Here is a 17636-nt window from a genome sequence, read left to right as displayed (position 1 = left end):
CAGACTGGAAACTTTTGTATCACAGGGAAGGGATAGTGGAAATGTTTAGGAAGCTGAAGACAATCAAGGCTCCTAACGCTGAGTATTTCCATCCAAAGATTTTGAAGGAGTTGGCCGAGGAGAATACAGAACGTCTCACTGATATCTTTCTAAGCTCTTGAAATCAGGTAATAAAGAAATAACTTTCATTTACATCGCACCTTTCACAACCTCAGGACGTATCCAAAGCGCTTAACAGCCAATAGAATCATGGAATGGTTAAAGCTCAGGAAGAGGCCATTCGGCCCATCGAGCATGTGAGGTACTTCTGAAGTGTAGTCACTGTTGTAATGTAGGAAACACGGCAGTCAATTTGCGCATAGCTACGTCCCACAAACGGCAGTGTGATAATGACCATATAATCTGTTTTAGTGATGTTGGCTGTGGGATAATTATTGGCCAAGACACCGGCAAGAACTCATCTCGTCCTCTGATAGTGCCATGAGATCTTTTACATCCACCTGAGAGGGCAGACAGGACCTTGGTTTAACGTCTCATCTGAAAGACGACACCTCCAATAGTGCAACACTGCATTGGAGTGGCAGCCTAGATTTCGTGCTCAAGTCCTGGAGTGGGACTTTAGCCCACAACCTTCTAACTCAGAGGTGAGAATGCTGCCACTGAGCCAAAAATGTCTGAATGGATTGAAAAGTAGCAAATGTGATTCCTAAATGGGCAAAGAATGAACTCTCAAATTACAGACAAATGAGTCTTACCTCGATTGTGTGGAAAGCATTCAAGACTTTGATCAGGGATAACATAAGAGATCATCTGGAGGAACAGGGTCTGATTAGAGGGCGCCATCGTGGGTCAGAAGGGGGAGATCGTATCCCATCACATGCAGATAAAGCTTACTGAGGGTAACCAAGGCAAAAAGTATCTGAAAGAAGTGATTTTGAAGCTAGAAACTCTTTTGGCAATGCAAACAGCACACAGATACTATGATCCACTTGCCTGTAGGTGAGTGTCCCTTTAAATACTGCTTCAGTGGCTCTGACAAACCAATGGTGCTAGGTTTTACTGGTGGATTGGACACTGGGCAGGACTTCTGCGATTTCACGTTAAAATGGCATTGAGGTCCTAATTGCTTCACGGGTCCCCAATTTACAGGTATTCATGAGGCCCCGGGAGACTCGGCCTACTTAGAAAACTGTGCAGTTAAGACGGCAGCGGGCAGAAGCACATTGGGAACACAGTGGTACCATGAATTTAACCATCCGCCCGCCTGTTCCCCTCAGGTGGGGTAGGTTAAAATTGGCCCTTAGGAGTGGACAAATGTTAAATCTAGTATTCCAAACCATAAAAAAGTCTGACTCGAGATGAATGAAGACATTTCCCAGAACCCTTATTCTACTGAGAAAACAGGAACCCCCATCTGGTTAACCCTCCAAATACAGTGACAAGAGGGAAGACAATTCCCATTTCTGCTTTATGTCAGCTTGACAACGTTTCCCAGGTGCTTAGCTTCTATTGCTAGCTCTAAAGCCACTGTTTAAACAAATTGGGCAGTTATGAACCTGATCCGATGTTCCTTTAAATTAATTAATTTCCACCCACTGCTGCACCTGTTAAACAGCTGCATTGTGTTAGGAGTTGATCAAAAGTTTCTCAAACTCAGGGCAAGAATAAAGCAGAGGTCACCATACACGTCAGTTATTTCAACAGATGCCGGCTGTAAAATAGACTTTATTGCTGGCACTTTGTACACGTGCCATAATATATATTAGAGGATTTGTCTCTGACAACTGTTAAAGGTTCAAATTGCTTCAACTATGAAACTTCCCACAAAAGTGGCAGCAATAGGCAATCTCACTCAGAGGAGGAGTTAGCACGTGGGACCGTCAGTTATCAGGTTGGAGCTGGTGTACTAGGTCTTAATCAGAGTTTAGGGATTAGCAAAATACAGTCCTCCACATTGGGCATTCGCTGAATTTCTGTGGATGGATGCTACCACCAATCTGTAGTTTTGTGGAAATGCCTCTACTTCCTGAGTTTTTCCAGAGCATCTCTTCAGGTTGCTTACCTCTGTGGTAGCACTCTTGCCTCTGATACAGCAGGTTCATGGTTCAAGCTGCACTCCAAGACTCAAGAACATAATCTGGGCTAACATGTCAGCGCATTACCAAGGGAGTAGTGTGTTGTTGGAGGTGCTGTCTTTCCATTGAAAAATTGCCAGTTCAGATGGATAGAAGAGATCTAATCTATCTCCTAGAGTCCTAGAGTGCAGCTTGAACACCAAGCCCTCTGAATCACAATGAGAATTCAGCTAAGTTGACACCTAGTACAAACAACTACCAAAGTTGGAAATAGTAAAAGGGAAGACCAGGAAAATGAGGATGTTGTAATTGGGTTTTAAAAGCCGGAAGATTGCAGGAGGAAAAGAAAGACTGAAGGAATTAAATTTCTGAGTTCCTGGGAAACAACAGATTCGAGTTGGAGACAGTGCAATAAGTCTTGGTTTGAGCTCACAGAAGATATAAGCAGAAGGGAGGGGAGCACAGCACAGACCACATCTGGAGTTCTGTGTACAGTTCTGGGCACCGCACCTTAGAAAGGATATATTGGTCTAGGAAAGAATGCAGCGCAGATTCACCACAATGTTACCAGGGCTCCAGGATTAAATTATGAGGCGGGATTACATAAACTAGACTTGTATTCCCTGGAATATAGAAGATAAGGGGTGATTTGATTGAGGTTTTTAGGATTTTGAAAGGAATTGACAGGGTAGAGATAAACTTTTTCCACTGGTGGGGGAACATAATCTTAAATTCAGAACCAGGCCATTCAGGAGAGAAGTTAGGGAACACTTCTTCACGCAAAGGGTGGTAAAAGTGTGTAATTCTCTCCCACAAAAAGCAGTAGATGCTGGCTCAATGAATAAATTTAAATTTGAGATCGATAGATTTTTGCTAGCCAAGGGTATTAAGGGATATGGAGCCAAGGCAGGTAAATGGAGTTAGGTTACAGATCAGCCATGATCTCACTAAATGGCGGAACAGGCTCATGGGGCTAAATGGCCTACTCCTGTTCCTATGTTCCTATTTGCACCTTAGGAGGAGGGAGAGACGAAGTTCAGCGGGGAGATCATGTCTTTTAAAGACTACGGGGTAGACAGACAAAATAGCCAAGGTATGCTGCTGTAGTCTTGCTCTGGGAATTTAGCTTAACTTATATTGTTTGTGCTAGCTTTTATTTATGTTGAGGAAGGGTGGTATTGCAAATGCTGTTTCCTGTTTGGGTTATGTTTGTTGGAGGATCCTATCTGTAGCTTGCTTTTACAATGTTACCTACCGATTTAGGGAAACATCATTAGAAGTCTCACTGCACAATCTGTGTGATCATTCCTTTCATTGTTTCTGTTTTCGAATAGTGGAATTCAATAGTTTCTTCCCAAGCCATAGTATAATTGAGATCAAAAGTGAGATATTTTTTACACAACATAAATAATTGTTATCTGGATTAGTCCCTTGTATGAATTGAGTTCAGTATTTTATCGCTGAGTCCGTTCTTACAGCCTCACATTCAGATGCAAATCCCTTCCTCCCCTCCCCCACCGAACACCCAAAGTGCCCCCCCCGCAGGCGGAGAAAGCAGATCAGCAGCAGAAACCCACCCATAGACAGGAAAGGACAATGAGCCCAACTAACAGGGCTACTAGTAGGCAGGATGCTTCCCACCCCTCCAAGGATAAACAAATTGCTTCACCACTTAAATTGCTTCAAACGCAAGTATGACCATACCACAAAACCGCAATGTATTAATGTACTCCTCTTACAAGCACCATGTAACTAAAATGTACAACAGCTTCACAAAATATATATGTGATTGGAAGAGGAAAGAGTAGGGGTGAGGTATGCAATGTGCCAAGTTGGCATTGTGTTTTCTGGGGTTCAGGTGGTTTCAGCTCATCTACCAGGTGGGTCCAAAGTTATGGCCCCCATTGAAATAGAGCAGTTCTGGGACATAAGTGACTCCACCCCATCACTGACATCACCAGAGTGGCCTGAAGGGAAGAAGATTTGGAATGGTGGTTCTCTCTGGGGGCCGGAAGTGAAAAGATTTATTTTTAAATGGTGATGAATATTATTATAATTAATCTCTACTGGCTGATCCCCCATGGCATTGCTCAGAAAATCTGGGGTCCGAAGTACAATTATGATGTTTAGCGTGTTCCTTTTCCGAGCTGGGGAAGGGACAAGGTAGCAGAATATAACAGGTGGCTGAGAAGTGGACCAGAGTAGAGGGAGAATGGACCACCAGCAGAGGGAGAATGGAGCAGAGCAGAGAGAGAGAATGGAGCAGAGCAGAGGGAGAGAATGGAGCAGAGCAGAGGGAGAGAATGGAGCAGAGCAGAGGGAGAGAATGGAGCAGAGCAGAGGGAGAGAATGGAGCAGAGCAGAGGGAGAGAATGGAGAACAGCAGAGCGAGAGAATGGAGCACAGTAGAGCGAGAGAATGGAGAACAGCAGAGAGAGAGAGAGAATGGAGCACATCAGAGGAGGTGGCTAAATAGAGGAAGTGTGTAGGGGTTTGGAAAGCAAAATCTTAAAATTAAAACAACTGAATTAAGGGGTTTACCTGTTTAACAGCACCAGGAACTTTGCTAACTGTGGTTGCAGCTGTTCTGAGAGAATTTTTTCTCCCAGGATCAGGCTAAATATGTGACGGAAAAAATCTGTTTGTCCAATCAGAAAATCGGGAATCTTCAAAGCATCATGGCTTCTGTCCAACAGAGTGACACACAACAGTGCTACTGGTGAATTCTAGGAACTGAAGGTCACAGTGACACTAGCGCATTCCAGGAGTCCATTACTTGGTTAAGCCGAAGAGAAGAAGAGTCCCGGTGTGAAAGGAAGGGGAGAAGAAAAGGGCCAGCATAAGCTGGGGGAGGGAGTAAGGATCGCCAGTATGAACGGGGGAGGGGACTGGGGTCGAGGAGAATAGTGCCTCTGTGCCTTGCGACAACCATATAAACAGTTTCAGAGTTAGCAACAAAATATACCAGTGCTCACAAGAGTACACAGTTTTGCCACAAGAAATGAAAGAATCTTCCTACAATTTTTGCCACAATCATCTCCTGTACAAGTGATGCTTAAGTTATGACAGGCTCATACCTCACTTTTAGTGTAAATAATGTCACAGTCCTACACTTGGGACTGTTTTTGAGTTGTCAGCTTTTTGGTGCTATTGGTCAGGTTTTCCAATTTTTTGGATGGCAGAACTCAAGCCCAGGCCCCAGAGAGAGGAAAAGGGCAAATTTCTTGGCAGTATTTCTAACACACAATGCCTGACTTTGTGGGGAAGTTTAATATTTTTTCGGAATTATTTCATTTTTAGATATTTATTATGTTATAAATATTAATTATAAAGAAATATCCTTAACTTCGCGAGAAATCAACATGGCCACCAAAACCACTTCCAAAAATTGTTTGAATGATTTAATTGGCTGGGTTTTTAAAAATGTGCAATTTATTTGGGTCAAGTTTTCTTGCTGCTGATTAAATGTAAATTTTTTCTTTACCAAAGAGCACCTTTCGCATCCACACGAACATCCAAAATGCTTCATAGACAATGAACTATTTTTGGAGTGTAGTGATTTGTTATGTAGGCAAATGTGACAGCTAATTTGTGCATAAAGTCCCACAAAGATAATCTGATTTTTTTTGGGGTTGGTTGAGGGATAAATGTTGGCCAGGACACCAGTTGGTAGTGTTACCTTTTCTTAGCTCTCTAAATATTTCAGCAAGTCAGCGTGGTTAACTGAACAGATCCTGGTTATTTAAACCAATCATTAAAGTATGACATTCAGATTGAAGGTCTGATCTGCTAAATGCAAATATTTAAACATTTAAATACATAGACATGTGTTTTATATAGACACTGGGAAAGTACTTTGAAATACAATGACTACCATAGGCTTTTTTTAAAGTAGTGAGTATTGTACGTCAGTAACATTTGCACTCTAATGGTGGAGAATTCACTGGTATATTACATGCAGCTGATTTAGAAGTCCTCCAGTTTCAAGTGGTAAGTTGCAATGTACTGGAAAGTTCTGGCTCTTAAACAATCCGAACTCCCTAAGTTTACATAATTATCTCTAACTCCCATCACAGGGTGAGGGAGAATTAATTTCATACTAATGAAGACATAATTTACTGTTTAGCAAGAGCAAAACTGCTCTATAATTCATATGATTATTGCAATTCAAGGTTTTATAAAGCCGTTTTCAAACAGATTCCATAAATGGACCACTTCCCTTACAATTAAAATCAACACCTTTTATTTTCTGCCCTTGCAGAGATGACATGGCTCCGTCTTAATGATTAATCTTGATTGTATTACATACTGGTATTGATGTAAGATTGCCACTACACCTTCAGTCTAGCAGTGTTCTTTGGTCTGAACTCCCTCAGAACTTTAGTACAAACTAAGGGGGTGAATTTCTGCAGCGGGGGGTTCTCCTGATCGTCTGCCGCAATTTGGGCGGAAGAGCCGCGTAAACCCTGGGAAAACACTATTTTCACCATTTTTTCAGGGCTTTACAAGGTTCTTCCACCGAAGTTATGGCGGATGAAAAAGGAGAACCCCGGCGGACATTCGGTTTCTGTATCACAAAAAAGTGATACAGAAACCCAGACTTCCTATAACCATAATAACCATGAATGATACAATAGGAGACACTTTACAGAATCAGAACCCTCACCATGCTTCTTTCAACAAAGTGCCTTTTGCAATCGGGTTCTTGTTTGGCATCAAACCATAACAAACTGCTTATAAAGTAATTCCTAGACAAATACATTTGGTAGCTGGATGTTGCAGGATACACAGTTTTCCATTGCTGAAATATCACACAATCTCCTTTTTAACATGAGGCAGTTGAGTCCCTTTGAAGTATGTGACAGGTTCAAGGTAACCATTGCAGTAATTGAAAACCTAACACAAAGCCATTGCCACATTCAAAATACAGGAATAAGTAGCTGCATGGAGAGCTGCTATTGTCACTTTAAAAATAGCTATCTCAGTTCCTTTACAAGATCAAAGGCCAACTAACCCCCTTTGAAATGAAAAAAGCAGTCACCTTCTTTAATCCTTCTTTGAAAAAAATACTGCTTTTTACTTATGCATTAAAAATAAAACAACACAAATTCTACCATTTGTGACAGTAATTATTGAGTGTTTCACTTTCACAAGAGGATACTATTCGAAAAGACTGAATTTGACCCCTACCAACAAATTCTACTATGAGCACTAGCTAAAACTTTACACTGCTGCCATGGTTGAGAGCAACTAACCCAGCACACACCAAGGATTGAACTTTGGAAGTTTATGGACTGTATGACTCAGTTGCACACTACGTTTACCGTTTCACTGTTATTCTCAATGGCATCTCAAGGGCTCAATTGCCAAGCATAGAAATAGCATCAGATAAGTTCTATTCAATCTATTAATAATTATTATTATTCAGTATGTCACAGGAGGTGGTCTTAAAAAAAGTGTAGCACTTGATTTGCCAGGCTAGTGAACTTGACGACCAGGTTGCCTAGATAGCCAATCTTAATTTTTTTTTTCCCCTAACGAAGATATATTTTCCTTGTCCCCCTTTTATGAGCTTCCCCAGCATGTACCGTTTCCTGTTGAGAGATGGGCACATGACCTATTCTCCAGTCGGTCTCTGCTGCTCTATGACTGAGTGGCTGGGAGCTGCAGTAAAGAAGACTGTCTCTCCGATTTTCCTTCCCTGTGGAAAAGCACCTGACTTCCACTCAGCTCCTCTCTACCACATTGCAGCTCGTTCACATCGTTCACCTGAGGAAGGAGGTAGCCTCCGAAAGCTTGTGAATTTAAAATAAAATTGCTGGACTATAACTTGGTGTTGTAAAATTGTTTACAATTGTCAACCCCAGTCCATCACCGGCATCTCCACAACATTGCAGCTCGGAATGGTTTACTATACAGAGAATCGCGGGCATAAATTTCCATCCCATTAGCCCCTGGCATTGCACATTGAAGCCCCCCCAAAATGCTGCATCACTGTGCCATCCCATAGTTCAAACAAGGTAACTTCTCTCCCTCTGTTTTGTTAGCTGCCACGCACTGAAAAAAGAAAGACTGCATCCTAAACTGAACCTCTATACTGCGTATGGGTGATATTACAAACCTCCACTCTTGTAACAGTCTTTAAACGTTCAGAACTGAGCGATATAAAGTAATTTGTAAAAGTCTCCTAAATAAGTAAGGAAACTGTGTCTTCTGGGATTAGTTGTTTCCTTTTAATTCATATATCGTGCATGACACTGAATCACTGGTTTAAATTCATTTTTTCATTTACATGCATCTGGGGACAGCTGAAAAGCCCAGAACATCTGTCTCCTGTTCTGTGAGCAAACAGGTGATCTGCATATTAAAAATTATGGTACTTGGAAATATACTTAAAATAATGACAAATGCGGAAACACAAGTTAACATGCATGAATAAAATTACCGTGGGTTCTGGATTTTCTGATCACACAGCAGGGGAGATTTTAACCCTGCCCACCCCGCAGGGTCCTTCTTTAAATATGCAGATCGGACTCTGGTAATGTCATCAGGGCCCGACTGCTATTTTCACCATGGGCCTGAGCAGGGAAACTGCTGTGGTTTTCCCACCAATCAACTTCGGGAGAAGAGGAGCCGGGGCCTTAAGAGGACCAAAGGGGTAAGTCTTTTAACTTATGTTTACTTTCCTTGTGGGGCCAGGAGGATCAGGCGTGCTTCTCTAGGCCCTACAAAGAAAGTATACGCCTCCCTTGCTCCTGCCGCCGATTGCAAGGCCCTCCTAAAATGCCTCCCCATGACTCACCTGAGTGCTAGGGACCGTTCCTTTAATCCCCAGCGGCAGCCTCCTGCCACCAGAAATTACACTCCCTCGCTGGTCAGCCGGGTTCAGGCAGGAGACTGACTGGGAACATGCAGATGAGGCCCAGGAGTTATATTCACCTGGGCCTCATGCTGCTGTGTTCAGGATGGTTTGCCGTCCACCTCGGTCCTTGGCTGCCTGAGTTAAAATTTGGACTAGTATCTTCATATTTTCTTCTGACATTTGTGTTTAACATGTCTGTAGAGTCCCCTTTATGCAACACTGGTTAATGAATGCAATGATCTCACAAATGAGCATCTTTTACAGAACCGTCACACAATTTTGCTAAAAAGAATGTACTGCTCTTCAGAGAAATTGCCCTAAAAGATTTTGGGAGTAAAATTCAACTTTGCTTTGGAGCATAGAAGAAATTCTTCTTTCAAAAGAAAAAGTCTACCAGTTCAGCAGGAAGGCAGAGACCCCCCCCCCCCCCCCACCGCCCAGGTTCCCCTCTAAAATAACCTTGAGACAGGGCTTCACTGATCTCATTGGTATCAGTAGATCTGCTTCCCCACAATTCAGTGACCATATACAAATAGTTGCCAGTGCTAGTGGCATGGCAGGAATAGGCATTGGTGATGGTGCAATCTGTCAGGGTAACAGCATATGCATGCCCACCACCAGCCCCATTCTGAAGCCTGCACATGTGGTAGAAAGAACATAAGGCCAGGCTGCCCATGCAGCAGCACAAGAGGTGCAGTCGACAACAAGTCTACCTCAGGACCTAGCTGCCATGATACCAGGAACCACCTTAGTCCCAAGAGGCTCCTACTGCAACACAGCAGCCATCTCATGCACTCCTGCCACTGAGGTAGCTCCTAGGAGAAACACAAGACAATGTTTAAGTGCACAAAGATCACTTATGGTCATGATGGCAAAGCAAACACCAGGCACACAGATAATATGGTTTCACATTAAGATTATGGTTGCGCTAAAGTCGTACATACAGACATTGTCCTTGGAAAGGTGTGGAAGTTTCTTGCATGTGCTGGTAAGAATGGGAGCTTTGTGAATTGTTGAAGGGTCTGTTGGTGATCATATATTTGTGGAGAGAAGAGGGAAGATGGAAAGTTTACAGAGGCCTGTTAATGCATTGGCCGGATATGGTAGTTGAGAGAAGGTCTCCTATATAAGAGTGGCACGAATGTCCCCTGAAGCTGGCAATAGGTTGTATTCCATATTTTCTCCAAGTTCCCCTCAAAGCCACACGCTCTCCTGACTCAGACATCTATCGCTGTTCAATCATCATAAACAGTCAAAATCCTGGCACTTCCTACTTGACACCATCATGGGAGCACTGTGACTACAAGGACTGCAGCGGTTCAAGAAGAGGGCCCACCATTACCTTTTCAAGGAAACTAATGGTGGGCAATAAATATCTTGCCAATTTTCACCCACATCCCATGAACAAATAATCTGCCAACATCCAGTATTGGACTTGGCAAGTAGTGGAGTGAGGGAGGTGAAATAATGATGCAATTATTGAATTCTGGGTCCCCTTATTAAATCCATGAACCACTGGGGAGCTCTTCCAGTGTGAATGCTACCCTTAAGTTATGTAGCTTATAAAATCACTTCACAAGCAATCTCCTCTTATTCCAACCGTAGTCATTCAATGATATTCTGCAAAAGCTCACTGTTAGTGAAATTTGAACCTAGTGCCTTAGAAGTGAAAGAGCCATCTCAAAATTAACATCTCACATCTGGATTCATGTGAGCAACTTGCTTCTTTCATATGAAGATAGCCAGTTAAAACACCTGTGGGTTTAATAGCTCTCTGACAAGAAGCGAACATATATTAAACCCCTGTCATATCTGGCATCAGGGTATACAAACACTTCCACTCCATGGTCATATTTGTCTTAGTTTTCCACATTTAAATCTAATTCAAGAATATATTACAAACCTAGAGTGCAGTAGGTATATTTACAGATTACTGAAAGGAAAAATTGTAGACAAAACAAAAAATGGTGACTGTGGTCAATTGTCAATTGCACATCCAAGTACGAATGTGCAGTATCCAGTGGGTAATGAGGATATTACACCTCAGAGTTCTGGATGCTGGCAAATTGTGTTTGAGGGGCAGGAAAAGACTAGCTGGTCCATCAAGCCTGCCCCACAGTCAAGATGCCTGGAGCATCATGACTGAACACTTCCTACCCGCATCCTCCCTCCCATGTAATCTCCTGGGAGAGGCAAAAGAAAGAGAAAAACTTTCTTTTGTTTCCTATTAACTTTTTTTTTAAAAGAATCCTTTTTTTTCTCAAATCTCCCAATGCCACCCACCCTCCCTGACCAAAAGGACAGATTGTTCTCACATCTTCAACGGAGCTGCTCTATAGCTGGTTACTAAGGGATGTTTGAGAGTGACCGAAGATGACTGGCTCTCTTATTTTCACTCCGAGTGAGGAGGCCACTGACTTCCACATGGTGCCTTCTCTTTGTTGAATGGAACTCAGCATATGGGGGACAGCATAAGTTCATGTTCCATCACCTTATGCTCCAGCATCTTCCTACGCCCTTCACTTACCTTTTAATTAAAATATTGCAGACATGACCATCAAGTAATGCAGCATCTGGCAGACTTCTTCTTTTGATAAAGCTCATTAACTGAGATTAGAAATAAGTCTTGCTCTTATTCAAGTTCTGGAAAATTATGTTACAAAAACCTCAGTTGAAACTTTGGCACTGAGATTTTACCTTATTTTAACTCACATTCTAATGACAACTTTTGATGGTGTGCTGGTGAGCAAGCATAAAACAAAAATGCTACAGACCCACCCAGGCTTCCAATCTCCATGTACAGCTAAACGAGGGGAACAGAATAAATCTCGTGAGACTCACTGAATTCTTGAGATTACGCCAAGCCACAGAAGTTGGTGAGCATTAATTTTCAGATGAAAATCAGTAAATCATTTTAAATACCAGAAATTTATCAGGGAAAAAAAACTGAAAGCAAAGCTCCTTAGATTATAAATGATATCTCAGGGGTCTTTATCGTGATACTATGAACTTGAGTATTAGTCATATCAATTCCATTGTACAAAAGGAGAGATAAAACAGGGAGAGTATATGGAGAATCTTTACTGAAATCATGGCAGTTAATCGTGCGTCTGTTATAAGATTCAACAAGAAGGAAAAGCCAATCATCTCATCTAAGGGATAAAAAAACATTACTAATTACATAATAATAGGTGCTAATTTACTTCTAGGATCTCTCGCTGAAAAATACTCACATATGTAGAATAGATATGCAACACTTCAAACTATTAAAGAGTATCACTAACCCATTTATATAAGAAAATTACCAGTTTACTCATAAAGCAAATCCTCATGTGTTTAAGCCATTGTGCAGAAATCATTTTGGTAATACTGCATTTCTTCCATCACTAAAAGGGACATGTTGCTGTAGGAAGGGTACTATCATGATTCTGGGACTGTACTGTCTGAACATGACACACAAGGTTAGATTTTTCTCCAGGATGGGTTTGCCGCTGGAGGAGAGCGAGCGGGACTTCCACCCATTGACCTGACCCCGTCATGACCCCCGACTCATTTTCTTGGGTTAGGGCTCATTAATTTTACAGGGCGGGCTCCCGATGTAATCTGTGCCGCACCGAGGGAGCCTGCTAATGTTGAAGGAAGAGGCATATTTAAAGGGGCAGGAGTACCCTTATGATTTTTATTGAAATATAAAAGAAAGGCTCTTTATAAGCCATGGGCCCAACAGCTGCAGCTAATGGAGTTGAAGAGATAGAGAGATATGCCCATTACAAGGCCATCTCCCTCCAACACTGCAACCCCAGGGTGAACCAGCATTTCTCTCCTGGTAGTCCCTGAGGTTGATGACAGTTGAGATGTGAGGCAGGGAAATCATCCGGTTTCCTGGGCCCTGCTCCCCTACCATCATTTAAATGCGGCAGAGCAATCAAGAGGTAGGTGGCCTAGTTCTTTGCTGGGGGAGGGAGGAAAATTCCTGGTGGTGTCAGCAGGAGTGAAGAATCTAGCAGTAGGCTTCACCTCACCATTTCCCATTTCTATACCATCTACTTTCAGGCAGTATAGCAGTGGAAAATCTAGCCCACATGACGTACAAAATATTTGAAACTATTTAAAGTTTTAAACAATAAAATAATTTTTCATAGCTCTATCCACACAGGATGATGAATTCTTGGAATAGACTGACCAGGGAGATGATCAGGGTTGATAACCAGTCATAATAATAGGAGATGAACAGACATTTTCCAAGAAAAATCAATCTGGGGGTGTAGGATTTTTAAAAAAATATTATTAGTTCTTGTGACATGGACAACACAATCAAGTCAGTACTTATTGCCCGTACCTGGTTACCCTGAGAGCATTAAGAGTCAACCACACTGTGTGTGACTGGAGTCACATGTCGGCCAAGCCAGGTAGGATGGTAGGTCCTTAGATGAAGGACATTATAAACCAAGTGGGTTGTTATGAGAAACCAACAGCTGTCAAGGTCATTTTCTGGTGCTAGCCCACAGATTTTTGAATTTAGTTTCACAACATATCACAGTGGGGCTTTGAATTCACAATCACTAAATTACAAGTCTAGTACCATAGCCACTATGCCACCATGCCACCACACCTTTCCGGTAAAGAACTGTATATCCTGATTCTGAATTCTGTGGCCAGTCAGAAGGATCAAAATGGTGTTTTCTGGTCCTCCATGTTCCAATGTTCCTATGTATTCTGGCACTGTTAAATTTTATTAGCCAACATATTCTGGAATAGAATGCACCTGGTCTCAATGATGTCGCCTTTCCCTTATACTCTGCATACCTGACACTGCATCAGACCACATTGATTAACTGTAATCAACATATTAAACCCTCAAGAATTTTAAAAGTAAAAGCAAAAAAAAACTGCAGATGTTGAAAAGAAACAGAAAATGCAAGAAATAAACAGCAGTTCCGGTGGTGTCTAAAATGAAAAAGAGAGAGGTTATGTTTCAGGTAGACACCTTTCATCAGACATGGAGTGCGATTCTGATCAAAGGTCTCCACCTAAAATTTTAACCAAGGATTGTAGAAATCTGGATTTAAAAAAAAATAATGTATCACAATTGTAATCCTTATAAAACAGGAGAATTAACATTTTGGCTATTTTCAGGGAGAATGGAATTCTCCAGGGGTAAGTGCTGTGATTGGCAAGTATTAACGAGATGAGTCTCAGGATTTTTATATATTTTTTTCCTCTGTGGAAAAATTGGATTTCTCTAAATCATTCCAAACCACAGGGCTCCCCTGCTGAGCACTCTATTCATCCTTCTCAATGCAGCTAATGTGCCAGAGTAACATTAGGCAAGGAATTTGTTTCTAATGCTTTCCATTCCTTCTTCTTAGTAACAATGAATTCAACCTGTTTAGAAATTTGTCATAGGCCATTTTTTAATATTCTTATTTTTTTTTCATTTCTTTCTCTTATTTAAACCCTTTCCAATGATACCCAGTGACCAGGAAAATGCCCAGAAATCCCACTGACACCAGAGAAAGAAATGAACATCTGCTTTACGCAGTGCCACACCAGCACACTTGGTTCATTAAAAAAGATCAATTAGTATTATTGAGGAATCTAATTTTTTATTTTGTTTGTTTCTCTGCTAGATAAACCACTATCTCTTTGGGATAAAGTTTGACTAAAAAAGGGAGAGGTATGGCAAAGGTATATACAGTTTGAAGATTCTTTGGTCAGTGTGGTACTCGCCCTGTGTGCTAGCCACATGTGAGTTTGTACATCTTGTCAGCACAAAGTCTGCTATTTGTTTTATGTCACCCCTGGATTTAAAGAGTGAGTGACTTTGTTTTCATTTAAAAGGTGTGAGCAGAACTAACTGGAATATTTTTAAGTGTGTACACGTGTGTGTATGTGTATGACAGAGAGAGAAAGATCTCCTTGCACTGGATATGTAAAAACCTGAGAGCCTCAATTACAATAAAAAAACATTTTAAAATTTAATTGAAAGAATATTGATTGAGAGGAAATGGTTACAAAATTGGAGACAACTTTCTGTTAGAAATTGACAAAAGCCACCATATAAACCAGGGAAATGGACACTGCAGTTTTAATCTGACTTCCTTTCTATCCACTATGCCTTTTATATTCCCCCAATCACTAAGGGGGCCTATTTGTAATGATTCAAGTTTGTCTTCCTGCTCCATGGGTTCCTAGCAATTTAACTCAGTTTGTTGGTACAAGCTTTGTGATTAGATTTTTATAAACCGTTGAACAGCATGTAACATGAGCAAAGGAGCAGGCAGCTCTAACACACAATATAAATTGTATGGCTTAATTGGATGCTATAATTGTATTGTTAATTTGTTTTTATATATTTTAAACACTAAACCTTCCTGTTAATAGCTTTTTTTCTGTAATTGTATCCTTTATGCTTCTAATTTTTGTTATGGCATTTTATATCTAATTGTATTTTTTCACTAAAATCTGTTTAGTTTTGATTTCGATATTGCATATCCCATGGGGTTGACTGTCAACTCTCTTGGAAAATGCCTGATTTAAAAATAATGGCTGAGAAATGCGGACAGCCACTGCACATTTGTCTTTACAAAGTGTCAATTCTGTTATCAACTGCATTGTACTGGATTCCCCCAGGAATCAAGTTGCTGTAATCACTGTGCTCCTTTCTCAGATGTGTAATGCAGGCCTAATGTGTGGAACTTGAAGTTACCACTAGGGGCGCGATATTCCTCAGATCATAAAAAATACCATAAAGCCTGTTTTCAAAATTTTAACAAAACAATTTTTTTTATATAGAGGATGTTTTTTATTTATGATTAGATGTTCCATCTATTGCTCAAAATCAAAAAGGTTCTTGAAATGTTGAGGTCAAGCATTCAGGTCATGCAATAGTACTTAGACATACACTTCAAATACAATACTTACAACCACATCTGATGGTTGGGGACTCAAATGCGTTATAGTTCTGTGCTCAGTATTCAAGTTGATCAAACCTTCTGAATTCAAAACCTCATTACAGCAGGCCACATTTTATTCCATTGAACGACAAGTTCCTTATCAAGATGTCCATATATGGCAAGCTGCACAGACCTGATCATATCTTGTTCACGTGTATAGCTTTACATCTTTAAACTTCAGAGTAGTGACTAATGGGTAATTTTACAATACTTCTATTGATTTGAGATGGGTGAAGATTAAAACATCTTGCTTTTCACTTTCTCAGGCTATTTCTTATCTCATACCCCTACCACGTGACAGTTTGCACGTTTCTACATTACATGATTATACCAAACGTTAAAATATAACTCAGTATAAGGAGAATCTAATTGGATCTATACCTTTTCAATAATTTCAGTTAATAAGCTGATTTCCTTACTAACGAGCTCTTTTTCCATTGTTCTAAGGAGATCAGTATAACTCTCTTATTTTGTTCACTTTGTAAAAAGTTCTCTCTTCTTACATATAATTGCTATTCCACCATGAAACTTTTCATTACAAGCCTGTCTTTGATTCTGTACCATTCAGCACCAGCTGATTCCCCATTTTACAGAAACCTTACCACAAGTCTAACAGTTGTCCTTGCACCCATATCACTGATTACAATCTCCCTGAAACCTAGGAGCCAGTTTGAAATGGAATGTCCCCAATTAACTTCTCTCATTAAGCAGGTGATTACTTCATATTAAAACCCACCGCTGCTGTGAAGGTCAGTCGCAGTTCAAAAATTCAGTGGTCAATATTTTAGAATTGCTGTACTCTTGTAACTGTTTTAAGACATCACAATTTAAGAATCATGCTTCCTTACTTAACAAATAAAAGCTAAAAGCTAACATTACTACAATATAAATACAAATTAATAGCAGTATTGCATTAGAACAATTCAAGTCAGACTGATCAACCCTTTCCTTACACAATCGCCGTAAAGCAGATTCCTAAGTAGCAACTGTGGGAAACGTGAATCTGTAAGCAGCAATGAAAATGTAGCAGCCAATCATAACAGACCCGCAGTAATGATCCTTTCAGACTTCTGAAGCAGGTAAAGAGTCACTTAACTCCCAGACATTTAGAAACATCTGAGAATCCAGCTGTGCCATCGGAATACCCATAGAAAATGGCTTAACCGCAGAAACTCAAAATCCATTTCAGAAAAGAGGTTCTTGAAATGCTGATGAACACAGTTATGGAGAGCCACAAGCACTTTTTTGGTGGGAAAGGACAGCCCCTAACATGCTGGTCACAGTAATATGTCACAAAAACCATTATCGCTGTCTCCTCCACTCAGCAGACCCAGCAAGAAGTCCAGAAGATACATGCTTTAAAGAGAAGCACAAAGATGAGGCATGACTATTGCTGTAAAACAACAGCTCTTTGTAAGAGATACATACAAAAAATTACTGTACTAATCCAGCTAAATGTTAGCAAGAATGTAGCAAGTAAATATCGGAGGTGAAAATAGCAGGGTTGTTACACATGCCAGGATGGGAGAATAAATGCACTGAAGGAAAGAATTTCCATGGGCTAAATCACTATGTCTCAAACCCCACATGTTTAAAGGCAAAGCATTCACGTAATAGGAGGGCACAGCATGGGACAGGCAGCGGACTTCCATAACTGAAGATACTCATGCCATACGAGGCAGGAATGGTAGCAGGGACAGTCTGGATGGGATTGAATTGGTGGAGATTGGAACACCACAAAGA

General features: G+C 40.9%; 1 protein-coding gene across 2 annotated transcripts in view; it reads right to left on the bottom strand.

Moving 5' to 3' along the window:
- LOC137345020 (carboxypeptidase D-like) overlaps positions 1-17636 on the bottom strand; it is a 212676-nt gene that overhangs the window by 194238 nt on the left and 802 nt on the right. The window lies entirely within an intron of this gene.

The sequence above is a fragment of the Heptranchias perlo genome, chromosome 28 (assembly GCF_035084215.1).
Source record: "Heptranchias perlo isolate sHepPer1 chromosome 28, sHepPer1.hap1, whole genome shotgun sequence".
NCBI classification, from domain to species: Eukaryota; Metazoa; Chordata; class Chondrichthyes; order Hexanchiformes; family Hexanchidae; genus Heptranchias; species Heptranchias perlo.
Note: the sequence above shows the minus strand (reverse complement) of the source record. Positions and strands in the feature narration are given on the sequence as shown.